Here is a 13413-nt window from a genome sequence, read left to right as displayed (position 1 = left end):
ACTATGTGCAGAGCACTGTACTAAGCGCTTGGGAAGTACAAATTGGCAACATATAGAGACAGTCTCTACCCAACAGTGGGCTCACAGTCTAAAAGACTAGACACTCAGCTAGACACTCCAAACCCCCCAGAAGCACGGATACGGCGAAAGTCCCCCGTGATATAGACACCCCCAAAATTCCTAGCCTTGGGGGAGAGAGAGCTTTCCTCTGTATAAACTAGAAGATAAAACGAAGCGATTAAAGGTTCAAATCACTAACCCTTAAAGCTGCAGGACACCCCCTGTTTTCTCCTAAAGTGTAAGGGTAGACCTTAGGCTTATCATCATCATCATCAATCGTATTTATTGAGCGCTTACTATGTGCAGAGCACTGTACTAAGCGCTTGGGAAGTACAAATTGGCAACATATAGAGACAGTCCCTACCCAACAGTGGGCTCACAGTCTAAAAGATGAGGGATGAGAAGGAGCGGCAGGACGGGACTCTTCCGAGATGGCGGGGCCTCCTCCCTTCTCAAAGATGGCAGCGGGAAGGAGGTGATCCACTAGAAGGACAGAAGATGGAGTCTCGAGGTGCTCATGTTTCTGTGGGGGCTTTTTGGGGGGAGGCGAGGTGGCAGCAGTAGCAGACGGTGGCAAATATGACATCGCGCGGTTATTTGCACCTGGCGTGTTTCATTCGAACATTCAATCGTATTTATTGAGCGCTTACTATGTGCAGAGCACTGGACTAAGCGCTTGGGAAGTACAAATTGGCAACATATAGAGACAGTCCCGACCCAACAGTGGGCTCACACTCTAAAAGGGGGGATAATAATGATAGTATTTATTAAGCTCTTACTATGTGCAAAGCACTGTTCTAAGCGCTGGGGAGGTTACAGGGTGATCAGGTTGTCCCACGGGGGGCTCACAGTCTTAATCCCCATTTTACAGATGAGGTAATTGAGGCCCAGAGAAGTTAAGTGACTTGCCCAAAGGCACACAGCTGGCAATTGGTGGAGCGGGGATTTGAACCCATGACCTCTGACTCCAAAGCCTGTGCTCTTTCCACTGAGCCACGCTGCTTCTCTGATAGTATGACACAGTCGGTTCCTGAAAAATGATGTCTAAGCGTTGTAAACTGGAACCCGTTTTCTCATCGGCATCCTATTATCTGTAATCATTTTAATAATGGTAGTTAAGTGCTTACTAATGTGTCAGGCACTGTTCAAAGCACTGGGGTCAGTCAGGTGGGACACAGTCCGTGTTTCACATGGGGCTCACGGTCCAGGCAGAAGGGAGAATGGGCGTTGAATCCCCATTTTAATAATAATAATGTTGGTGTTTGTTAAGCGCTTACTGTGCGCCAAGCACTGGGGTGGATACAAGGTAATCAGGTTGTCCCACACGTGGGGCTCACAGTCTTAATCCCCATTTTACAGATGATACAGAGACGTTAAGTGATTTTCCAAGGTCACACAGCAGGCAAATGGAGGAGCATGTTTAGAACCCAGGTCCTCTTTCTCCTAGGCCACGTGGCTTCCGGTGGGGGATTAATTCCTGAAACCGCGTTGGATGCCCTTATCAATCAGTCGGTGGTATTTAATAACAATTGTGTCGTTAAGTGCTTACTATGTGTCAGGCATTGTGCGGGTGGATACAAGGAAATCGGGTTGGACAGAGTCCCCGTCCCAGGGAAGTGACTAGTCCAAGGTCACACAGCAGGCAAGTCAACCACGATTAGAACCGAGGTCCTTCTTAATTCCGGGCCTGGGTAAGAGCAGGGGCTTTGGAGTCAGAGGTCACGGGTTCAAATCCCGGCTCTGCCAGTTGTCAGCTGTGTGACTTTGGGCAAGGCACTTAACTTCTCTGTGCCTCAGCTGCCTCATCTGGAAAATGGGGATTAAGACTGTCAGCCCCCCGTGGGACAACCTGATCACCTTGCATCTACCCCAGCGCTTAGAACAGTGCTTTGCACATAGTAAGCGCTTAATAAAGGGCTGTATATATGTATATATGTTTGTAAATATTTTTTTTACTCTATTTATTTATTTAATTTATTTGTACATATCTATTCTATTTATTTTATTTTGTTAGTATGTTTGGTTTTGTTCTCTGTCTCCCCCTTTTAGACTGTGAGCCCACTGTTGGGTAGGGACTGTCTCTATATGTTGCACATAGTAAGCGCTCAATAAATACGATTGATGATGATCATGATGAATAAATGCCATCATCATTATTATTATTATTATCCGCCAGGCCTGACTGTTTCTACAACCCGTCGTCAGCATAGTTGGAGCATTGAACAGACCCGGGATCTTATTCATTCCATCGCATTTATTGAGCGCTTACTGTGTGCCGAGCACTGTACTAAGAGCTGGGGGAAGTACAAATTGGCAAAATATAGAGACTGGTCCCTAACCAACAACAAGGAAGAAGAACCAGATGGGAGTCTTTTCCAGAATATCAGGAAATGAGGTCATATATCTGTGTTTCTCCTGAGAATGGATACAGAGAAACCAGGATCACTGAATGGCTGAGAATCAAACTCTCCGGATGGAGTTTACTCATTTTCCTCAGGGACCGTGCATTTAAAGCCAAACAAAACCGGGGGAAAAAGCAGCCTGGAAAGGGCGTTCCCAAGAGCCCCGTAAGGCAGGGAAGAGATGGGGGAGACTCCCGCTGTTGAGGGGTAGGAGTCGGGTCTGGGCTTGGATTCCCACGGGAAATCCAAGATCATTTAAATCGGGAAACCCAAATGACCCGAAGCCTCCTACAAGCATGGGGGCCCGGCTGTCATTAGGCACGGGACATTTTCAGGTTCATTCGCTCATTCAGTCGTATTTATTGAGCGCTTGCTGTGTGCAAAAAACTATACTGAGCACTTGGGGGAATCCCTTATAATGAGAAATAAGTAACGGTAGGATGAAAGAGCAGGCATGGACTCAGAAATGACTGGGTTTCAGTCTAGGGTCAGTGGGCGGTGACACAAACTGAGCTCCAACTCCGACATGAGGGAGGGAGGAATGGGAATGGTAATAATAATAATTGTATTTGAGTGTTTGCTCTGGGCCAGGAACTGTACTAAGCGCTGGGGTGGATATAAGCAATGGGGTTGGACGTGGTCCCTGTCCCACGTGGGGTTCACAGTCTCAATCCTCATTTTACCGATGAGGGAAGTGAAGGGACTTGCCCCAGCTCGCACAGCAGACAAGTGGTGGAGCGGGGATTAGAACCCATGACCTTCTGACTCCCGGGCCTGTGCTCTAGCCAGTATGCTGGGCTGCTCACTCAGCCCTTAGTACAGTGCTCGCTGTTCACCTGGAACACCCTCCCTCTTCATATTTGACAATCACTCTTCCCAAGACTGTGAGCCCACTGTTGGGTAGGGACTGTCTCCATATGTTGCCAACTTGTACTTCCCAAGCGCTTAGTACAGTGCTCTGCACACAGTAAGTGCTCAATAAATACGATCGATTGATTGATTGATTGAAGGCACACCTCCTCCAAGAGGCCTTCTCAGACTAGGCCCTCATTTCCTCTTCTTCCACTCCCTTCTGCCTCCCCTTTTTACTTGGATTTACACCCTTTATTCACCCCTCCCTCAGCCCCACAGCACTTAGGTACAGATCCGGAATTTATCGCTATTTATATTAATGTCTGCCTCCTCCTCTAGGCCGTAAACTCATTTTTTTTCTTTTGTTTTTGAAGTTTCTTTGGTATTTGTTAACCACTATGTGCCAGGCACTGTCCTAAGCACTGGGGTAGATACAAGCTAATCAGGGTGGACACAGTCCATGTCCTATATATGAGGCTCACAGTCTTAATCCCAATTTTACAGGCGAGGTGACCGAGGCACAGAGAAGTGAAGTGATTTGTCCAAGATCACACAGCAGACAATAATAATAATAATAATAATTAATAATAATGATAATAATAATAATAATAATAAAAGTGGCAGAGCAGGGAGTAGAAACCAGGTCCAGTGGGCTTGGGAGGTGGCTTGGGAGGAATGAAGATGGTGGTTTGGGGGCCAGCGGAAGAAAAGAGTAGATAGGCAAGGTGGGGCATATGGTGGAGAGACTCAACTGATTGTGAGTTTTCATTTGATGCGAAAAGGCACAAGAATCACTAAGGGGAGAGGAGTTGAGGAAACGTGGATTGGGGATTTTAAAGGGAGGTGATCTGAATCTGCTTTTTGAGGAATTCTCCACGCCAAAGAAAACCCAACACTCGTCATCATCATCATAATGGTGGTATTTGTTAAGCGCTTACTATGTGCCAAGCACTGTTCTAAGCTCTGGGGTAATAATAATAATAATAATAATAATAATAATAATAATAATGGTATTTGTTAAGCGCTTACTGTGTGCCAAGTACTGTTCTAAGATCTGGGGTAATAATAATAATAATAATAATAATAATAATAATAATAATAATAATGGTATTTGTTAAGCGCTTACTGTGTGCCAAGCACTGTTCTAAGCTCTGGGGTAATAATAATAATAATAATAATCATCATCATCATCATCATCATCATCATAATGGTGGTATTTGTTAAGCGCTTACTATGTGCCAAGCACTGTTCTAAGCTCTGGGGTAATAATAATAATAATAATAATGATGATGATGATGGTATTTGTTAAGTGCTTACTGTGTGCCAAGCACTGTTCTAAGCTCTGGGGTAATAATAATAATAATAATAATGGTATTTGTTAGGCTCTTGCTACGTGTGAAGCACGATTCTCAGCGCTAGGGTAGACACAAGGTAATGAGGTTGTCCCATGTGGGGCTCACTGTCTTAATCCCCATTTTACAGATGAGATAACTGAGGCACAGAGAAGTGAAGTGATTTGCCCAAAGTCACACAGCTGACAGGTGGCAGAGATGGGATTAGAACCCATGACCTCTGACTCCCAAGCCTGTGCTCTTTCCACTGAACCACGCTGCTTCTCTATGATGATGATCAACATCATCAGTGGTGTTTATTGAGCGCTTACTCCTGGCTCTGCCACTTGTCTGCTGTGTGACCTTGGGCAAGTCACTTAACTTCTCTGCGCCTCAGTTACCACATCTGTAAAATGGGGATTAAGACTGTGAGCCCCCTGTGGGACAACATGATTACCTTGTATCTACCCCAGCACTTAGAACAATGCTTGGCACATAGTAAGTGCTTAAAAAATACCATTATTATTGTTATTATTACTATGAGCAGAGCACTGTGCTAAGCTCTTGGGAGAGTCTAATACTTTATTTAAAGTTGCCTGAAAGATTCTGGGCCAAGATTATGATCTCTAAATGAAGAGTGTTGGGTTTAGATAATTTTTAGAGTGTTTAGAAAATTTTCTCTAAACTGTGAGCTCCTCATGGGCAGGGAATGTGCCTACTGGAGAATCAGCGTGGCTCAGTGCAAAGAGCCTGGGCTTTGGAGTCAGAGGTCATGGGTTCAAATCCCAGCTCCGCCAACTGTCAGCTGTGTGACTTTGGGCAAGTCACTTAACTTCTCTGAGCCTCAGTTACCTCATCTGTAAAATGAGGATTAAGACTGTGAGCCCCCCGTGGGACCACCTGATCACCTTGTAACCTCCCCAGCGCTTAGAACAGTGCTTTGCACATAGTAAGCGCTTAACAAATACCATTATTATTATTATTATTATTATTACCAACTCTCTTCTTATTGTACTTTCCCCAGTGCTCAGTACAGTGCTCTGCACATGGTAAGCGCTCAATAGAACGCCATCGACTGATTTCCTCTGGGCGGACACCTGTTTGAAATGCAGTGGGGAAAGGCAGATTCCTGTCTTGGAATATCGTTAACCCCGCAGAATAATGCCGCCAGAACCACCTGTTGTTCGTTCTTCTGGGAAATGTTCCCCGTTTACGAGGCGAAGGAACATCTGGTTAGAATTTGGACTCCAGTCAACAAACAATTAGAAAATCTATTGATGTGAGTCAAGCTAGCTGACGCCTCGGGATCATCGCTTTGCAGTTCCTCACCTGGGTTTTGTTGCTTCCCCGTAGACTTTTCGAGAAAGAGATACGTTTTCTCATTCTGTAACCTTTTTACGGGCCGGGAATGTGTCCTTTCTATTGTGTCGTACTCTCCCAAGCACTTAGTACAGTGCCCTGCACACAATAAAGAGGGTTGATCGATTCGTTCTGGATTTGGGAATAATAATAATGGTATTTAAGCACTTACTATGTGCCAAACACCCGGCTCCGCCAATTGTCAGCTGTGTGACTTTGGGCAAGTCACTTAACTTCTCTGGGCCTTGGCACCAGAACTTGGCACCTGGGAAGGGGGATGAATAAAGGGAGCTAATGAGGTGATGCAGAAGGGAGTGGGAGAAAAGGAAAAGAGGGGTTAGTCAGGAAAGGCCTTTTGGAAGAGATGGGCCTTCGATAAGGCTTTGAAGCGCTTAGAACAGTGCTTTGCACATAGTAAGAGCTTAATAAATGCCATCATTAAGTGGAGGAGAGTGATTGTCTGTCGCATATGAAGAGGGAAGGGTGCTTCAGGCCAAAGGCAGGACATGGGAGAGAGATCAGCAGTGAGATGGATGAGATGGAGTTACAGTGAGAAGGTAGAGGAGCATAGTGTGCATAGTGGGTGGGTTGGATTTTAGTAGGAGATATCGAGGTGAGGTAGGAGAAAGCAAGGTGATTGCTTAAAAAGGCTTGAAAGCCATCAAGCTAATGTCTAATCCCTGTGATATTTAACTTAATTCCACATTCTAACTTGGTTGCTTTGCATACTGACTTTATTGAACGGTGATTATAATTAATGAAAAACAATTTCATTCCTAAACTGCGGCCTTTCGCCATCACCGTGAAAAAGCTCTCCAAGAAGTATGATCAAGGGGAGAGTTCACAGGAGAGAGCTAATGATATTAATGGGAGGAAATACCAAGGCCTGTTCACAATTCCCAGTGTGCCCATTCACTTCCTGGAGAACAAGATAAAGGTCACATGAAAATTTGAATGTGCGGTGGTAAGAGAAGAAGGAGAAGAAAGACGAGGAGGAGGGAAAGGAGGGGTTGAAGATGATGATGGAAGGGGAAGAGAAGGAGAAAGAAGGAAAATGGGGAGGAGAAGGCAGAGGAGGAGGAGGGAGAGGAAGAGAAGAAGGAGAAGGAAAAAGAGTAGAAGATTTAAGCACTTACTATGTGCCAAGCACTGTACTAGATAATCAGGAGGGTCTCACAGTCTAAATGGCAGGGAGAACAGGTATTGAATCCCCATTTTGAAGTTATGGGAACCGAGGCGCAGAAAAGTGAAGTAACTTGCAGAAGGTCACACAGCAGATAAGTGGTGGAAGTGGAATTAAAACCTCAATCCTCTGACATCTAGGCCTGCGCTCGTTTCACTAGACCACCCTGCTTCTCAATGGTTCTTAGTTCTTTTTACTTTATATTAAAAGCCAGGGATGTAAATTAGGTGTTTTATTCCGTTTTTCTTGGTAAATATTATTCTTGGCCCAGACTAGTGTAATGTGTAAACTTGGACTGTAAGCTCCTTGTGGGCAAGGACTGTGTCTGCCAACTCTGTTATATTGCACTCTCTCAAGTGTTCAGTAAAGTCTTCCACACCCATTAAAGCTCTCAGTAAATGCGATCGATCGATTGACTGTACTCTGCACACAGTAGTTTGCAAAAGGTAAAATTTTGTTTCTGTTTCTTGTTTTTAATGGTACTTTTAAGAGATTACTCTGTGACAAGCACTGTACTAAGCATTGGGATAGATATAAGATATTCGGATTGGACAGAGTTCCTGTCCCACAGGCGGCTCACAGTCCAAGTAAGTATCCATCATTATTACTGTCTTGTGAAAGGCACAAAGAGAAATAAAATGGGAAACAGTATGCGGCATTTCACTTACTTTGCCCTGAAATATTTACAGGATTTTTTTAGAAAAGGACAAGGGATCTGTTTGTTTGGAATCAGTGTTCTCTTTGTGAATTTCCTAAAGGATTCCTGTGTTTGGAGAGATTTCACACGATGTCCTTAGAATAAAGGGGACTCAACCATAGCAAGGGTACTGCCAAAATTGGCCGTCCACTGAATTTAAAGGGGTTCAACAGGAATAAATGGGCAGCTACTAGAAATGTCATTGGTGTTTTTCCCTTTTGATAGTCTTTCTTTCATCCTAACTATTCATATTTTGGGGTATGAAGGAGGATTTTTAAAAATGAAAAATAAAATCAAAATTATGGAAGGCCCACCACTTCGAAAATCAGAGTTGAGGGAAGAGGAAGTGAGCAAGTTCTTCCTGCTCTTTTTCTAAAAAATGATATTTGTTAAGCGCTTATTATGTGCTGAGCACTGTACTAAGCGCTGGGGTAGACACAAGCTAATCAGATTGACTCAGTCCCTGTCCCCGATGAGGCTCACAGTCTACATAGGAGGGAGAACAGCACCTTCCATTCTGTTTCTCAAATAACAATCAAAAGATATAGACTCGAGTCTCAGGAACCAATAACGGATTCATCCCGACGAGCCCCTTATCACTAATAACATTTCTTGTTTTTCATTCATTCATTCATTCATTCAGTCGTATTTATTGAGCGCTTACTGTGTGCAGAGCACTGTGCTAAGCGCTTGGGAAGTACAAGTTGGCAACATCTAGAGACGGTCCCTACCCAACAGCGGGCTCACAGTCTAGAGGGGGGAGACGGACAACAAAACAAAACATATTAACAAAATAAAATAAGTAGAATAAATACGTACAATAATAATAAGAATGATGATGGCATTTATTATGCGCTTACTATGTGCAAAGCACTGTTCTAAGCGCTGGGCTCAGTTCGCTCATCTGTAAAATGGGGATTAAGACTGTGAGCCCCCCGTGGGACAACCTGATGACCTTGTAACCTCCCCGGCGCTTAGAACAGTGCTTTGCATGTAGTAAGCACTTAATAAATCCCATTATTATTATTATCCCCCCCACCTTACCTCCTTCCCTTCCCCACAGCTCCTGTATATATGTTTGGACGTAGAGAAGCAGTGTGGCTCAGGGGAAAGAGCCCGGGCTTTGGAGTCGGAGGTCATGGGTTCGAATGCCGGCTCCGCCACATGTCTGCTGTGTGACCTTGGGCAAGTCACTTAACTTCTCTGAGCCTCAGTTACATCATCTGCGAAATGGGGATGAAGCCTGTGAGCCCCACGTGGGACAACTTGATCACCTTGTATCCCCCCCAGCACTTAGAACAGTGCTTTGCACATAGTAAGCGCTTAACAAATGCCATCATTATTATTATTACAAGGTGATCAGGTTGTCCCACGGGTGGCCCATAGTCTTAATCCCTAAATGCTGGGCTGTAGCCAAGCGATCAGGATAGACACAGTCTCAGTAGGGCTTTGAAGGGAGGAAGAGAGCTAGCTTGGCCGATGTGCGGAGGGCAGAGGTTTCCCTCCAATGTCAAATTTCGGATCGGCAGGCGCTATTTTATCAAAAGAGCTGGATCCACGCCTGCTTCCCTAAACAGAAAACAACCGCTTGACTTTCCTCTTCCTGTAAAAACCATCCCTAGGTCTCCCGTTTCGTCTCAGACTGCTTGTTCCAGTTGCTGCTTGACCTCTTCATCTTTAGCCACCATGTTCAGTTGGGCAGTCTGGCCAATCCAAGCTTTAAATTTCCCTTGGAGCGAGAACGGTGAAATCCAAGCTGGTGCAAAACGGGTCTCTGACTATTCGAACTCTTTGAGTAATACTGTTTCAAAGATTGATTTGTGCCCTGTTTACCGTCTTTGCCTCTGTCGCAGTCATCCCCCAGAAAGACTTGTTATAGTTACATCGCCCTGGGGATTAAACTGCCCCTGGGAGCCAAAATGCCAGTCCATCACTAAAACTAATCTGGACTATTAAAATGAGTAGTTTACGGAAAAAGCCTCCACCCCCCGTTTCAGGATTTTTTCAATACTGGGAATGTCTTGTCTTTCTAGATGGCCATCCTTCACATTCGAAGATAAGGCTAACAACGGGGAGGGTGAATCCATGTGAACAGATGTGGCAGAAAAGAGCGGGAAAGAGAGAAAATAGCTCACTGTTTGCACGTGAGCTATTATTGCACCACAAGATTTGAGTTCTCCAGCCGGTGAGTGGACTGAAAAAATGGCAGAGGAACGGCCCTGGGAGCCAAAGCATGGGGAAAAATAGTCTTTGAGCTACAATTCCACGACATCAGGCTCTGAGCCATCTAGTCCCGCCTCAGGAAAGGGATCTCAAAGGCATTATTATCTGCACAGTGTACTCTCCCAAACGCTTAGTACGATGCTCTGCACATAGTTAATGCTCAGTAAATACGCATGATGGATTGTTCTTTCAGTTCAGCGAGGTGCTATGCAGTTGCAGTCAAAAAATGGCTGACACATTGCTGGCAACCTGAGGGAAGGGAACAGGGAACAAAAAAGGAGAGGTTTGCAGCACGGCCTAACGGATAGAGCCTGGGAAGGACCTGGGTTCTAATCCCGGCTCCACCACTTGCCTGCTTTGTGACTTTGGGCAAGTCACTTCACTTCTCTTTATTTATTTATTTATTTTACTTGTACATCTCTATTTATTTTATTCTGTTAGTATGTTTGGTTTTGTTCTCTGTCTCCCCCTTTTAGACTGTGAGCCCACTGTTGGGTAGGGACTGTCTCTAGATGTTGCCAACTTGGACTTCCCAAGCGCTTAGTACAGTGCTCTGCACACAGTAAGCGCTCAATAAATACGATTGATTGATTGATTGATTGATTCTCTGTGCCTCGGTTCCCTCCTCTGTCAAATGGAGATTAAGACTGTGAGCCCCCTGTGGGACTTGGACTGCGTCCAACCTGATTATTTTGTGTCTACCTCAGCGCTTAGAACAGTGCCTGGCCCATAGTAAACGCTTAACAAATACCATAGGAACGAAAAGACCCATGGTACTCGCCCATCACTTATACTGCCCGCAGGTCTGCTCACCGTGTTTTAGGAAAGATGTAATGGTCCCAGGGATGAAAGGGCAACTAGGATGTTCAGTGGGATGGAGAACTTCCCTATGAGGAGAGTCAGAAAAACTCAAAGCGCCTGGGAGTCAGATGGCCTGGGTTCTAATCCCAGGTCCACCACGTGTCTGCTGTACATATTTATTACTCTATTTATTTATTTATTTTACTTGTACATATCTATTTTATTTATTTTATTTTGTTAATATGTTTGGTTTTGTTCTCAGTCTCCCCCTTCTAGACTGTGAGCCCACTGTTGTGTAGGGACTGTCTCTATATGTTGCCAACTTGGACTTCCCAAGCGCTTAGTACAGTGCTCTGCACATAGTAAGCGCTCAATAAATACGATTGATTGATTGATTGCTGTGTTACCTTGGGCAAATCACTTCACTTCGCTACGCCTCAGTTACCGCATCTGTAAAATGGGGATTAAATCCTACTCACTCCTACCTTATATCATGAGCCCCACGTGGGACGGGGACTGTGTCCAACCTCATTAACTTGTATCTACCCCAGTGCTTAGAACAGGGCTTGATACACAGTAAGAGCTTAACACGTAAAACAATAACAATAGCAATTACTTTAAGGTTAGGACCTTCATTCTGAAGTGATGGAGGGAATATGACTTGGTGGTCAAAATCATGAGCAATGTGGACAGGATTTACATGGAATTATTGCTCACCAAATCCTGTAACTCCAGAAGAAAGAGCACCCATGGAAACTCAAAGATGACTAGTTTAAATCATCAATAACAACAGTAACACGGCCTAGTGAAAAGGGGCCAGGCTTCTAGTTAGGGTATGTGGGAGCTAATCCTGGTTATACCACTAGTCTGCTTGGGACCTTGGGCAAGTCACTTCACTTCTCTGTGCCTCAACATCCTCATCTGTAAAATGGGGACATAATGCCTGTTCTCCCTCCTCACTAGATTTTGAGCCCCATGAGGGACAGGGACATTTGTCTTATCTGACTACCTTGTATTAACTTAACACGCCATAAGCACTTACTGTTATTATTCATTCATTTAATCGTATATATTGAGCACTTACTGTTATTATTCATTCATTTAATCGTATATATTGAGCACTTACTGTTATTATTCATTCATTTAATCGTATATATTGAGCACTTACTGTGTGCGGAGCCCTTTGCTAAGCGCTTGGAAAGTACAATTCAGCAATAAAGAGAGGCAATCCCTGCCCACACCGGGTTTACAGTCTGGAAGGGGAAAGGAACAGGAGCCTTAGATTATACAGCTTTGGATACTCTAGAAAGAGAGTTGGGAATTTTAAATAACTGCCCTTTGGGGTGTTGTGACAGTTGGGATTCGATTGTGCCACTGAATTGGCGTTACTCATTATTATTATCTTTGTTATAATAATAACAATAATGAAAAACTTCTTCCCACATGGAATTTATTACCACAGAAAGTTGTGGAGTGGAGAAAATGTCAGTAGGCTCTTAATGGATTAGCAGCCTAGAGTGTGTTAATAAGGGAAGAGTTAGAGAAGTAGAAGGAAAGTTAGGAATGTCAGCTAGTCCATCCCTAACCACGATGACTGTCAAGGAGGGAAAATTTTTAAAAAATCTACTCTTCCTTCCACACATCCAGTTGCCACAGAATTTTGGGTTGGGTGGATCATTGGCCCGGCCCAGAAATCAATCTCTCGATCAATCAATGCTATTTATTGAGCGCTAACTGTATGCAGACGACCGTACTAAGCAGTTGGGAGAGTACAATGCATCAGAGTTGGCAGACACAAGAGCCACTGGAGGTTCTTGAGGAGCGGGGAGACGTGGACTCAACGTTTTGTAGAAAAAATGATCTGGGCAGCAGAGTGAAGAGCCAGTTTTAGCCATCTTAGGAAAGTAGAATGGATAGAATTTGATATTGAATATGTGCACTGAATGAGATGAGCCTAGGATAATGCCGAGGTTAGACAGGGAAGATAGCGGTGTTGTCTAAAGTGAGCGTAATTCTGGGTTCTTATGTTTAAAATATATATTTTTTCATTTCATACTAACCACAGGCTAAAGTCTAAACAGTAAGTAACGTCTACGTTTCGGATCAAGAGAAATTACGGAGGAAGATTACACTAATGCCCAACGTAATTATAACACTTGAGTAATGATTGTAATTACGTGTCCGATAACATTACAAAAAAAAAAAAAGCATCAACCCTAACCCTGATTTTATGCATGCTTTACCATTTGGTTGAAATAAATGAAGTGAAAATGATGTTTCAAAGTTCCTTATGAAGGCAGTTCTTTATTATTATTAGGCCAGCTATTAAATGCTGAGGAGGTGGTGTGTTTGAAGTTTACTTAATCATGAAGGATGTGAATGAGGAAAACCCGGAATTGTTGCTCACCAAATTCCAGGACTGGCTGGAGCTTGAGATAGGTAGATTCAAAACAAACAAAAAGTAAAACTTTTTTTTTCCATCAGACAGAAAACAACTGGGAAACT

The 13413-nt window shown here is 44.0% G+C and overlaps 1 long non-coding RNA gene across 1 annotated transcript in view; it reads left to right on the top strand.

The window, feature by feature from the left end:
* Window positions 1-13141, top strand: part of LOC119937012 — a 77438-nt gene extending 64297 nt beyond the window's left edge. Inside the window, exons 2-3 of the long non-coding RNA XR_005453902.1 lie at window positions 9918-10069; window positions 12974-13141. This is a non-coding gene — a long non-coding RNA (uncharacterized LOC119937012). The remainder of the gene's footprint in view (window positions 1-9917; window positions 10070-12973) is intronic.
* Window positions 13142-13413: the final 272 nt, after the last annotated feature.

The sequence above is a fragment of the Tachyglossus aculeatus genome, chromosome 14 (genome assembly GCF_015852505.1).
Source record: "Tachyglossus aculeatus isolate mTacAcu1 chromosome 14, mTacAcu1.pri, whole genome shotgun sequence".
Taxonomy (NCBI): Eukaryota; Metazoa; Chordata; class Mammalia; order Monotremata; family Tachyglossidae; genus Tachyglossus; species Tachyglossus aculeatus.
Note: the sequence above shows the minus strand (reverse complement) of the source record. Positions and strands in the feature narration are given on the sequence as shown.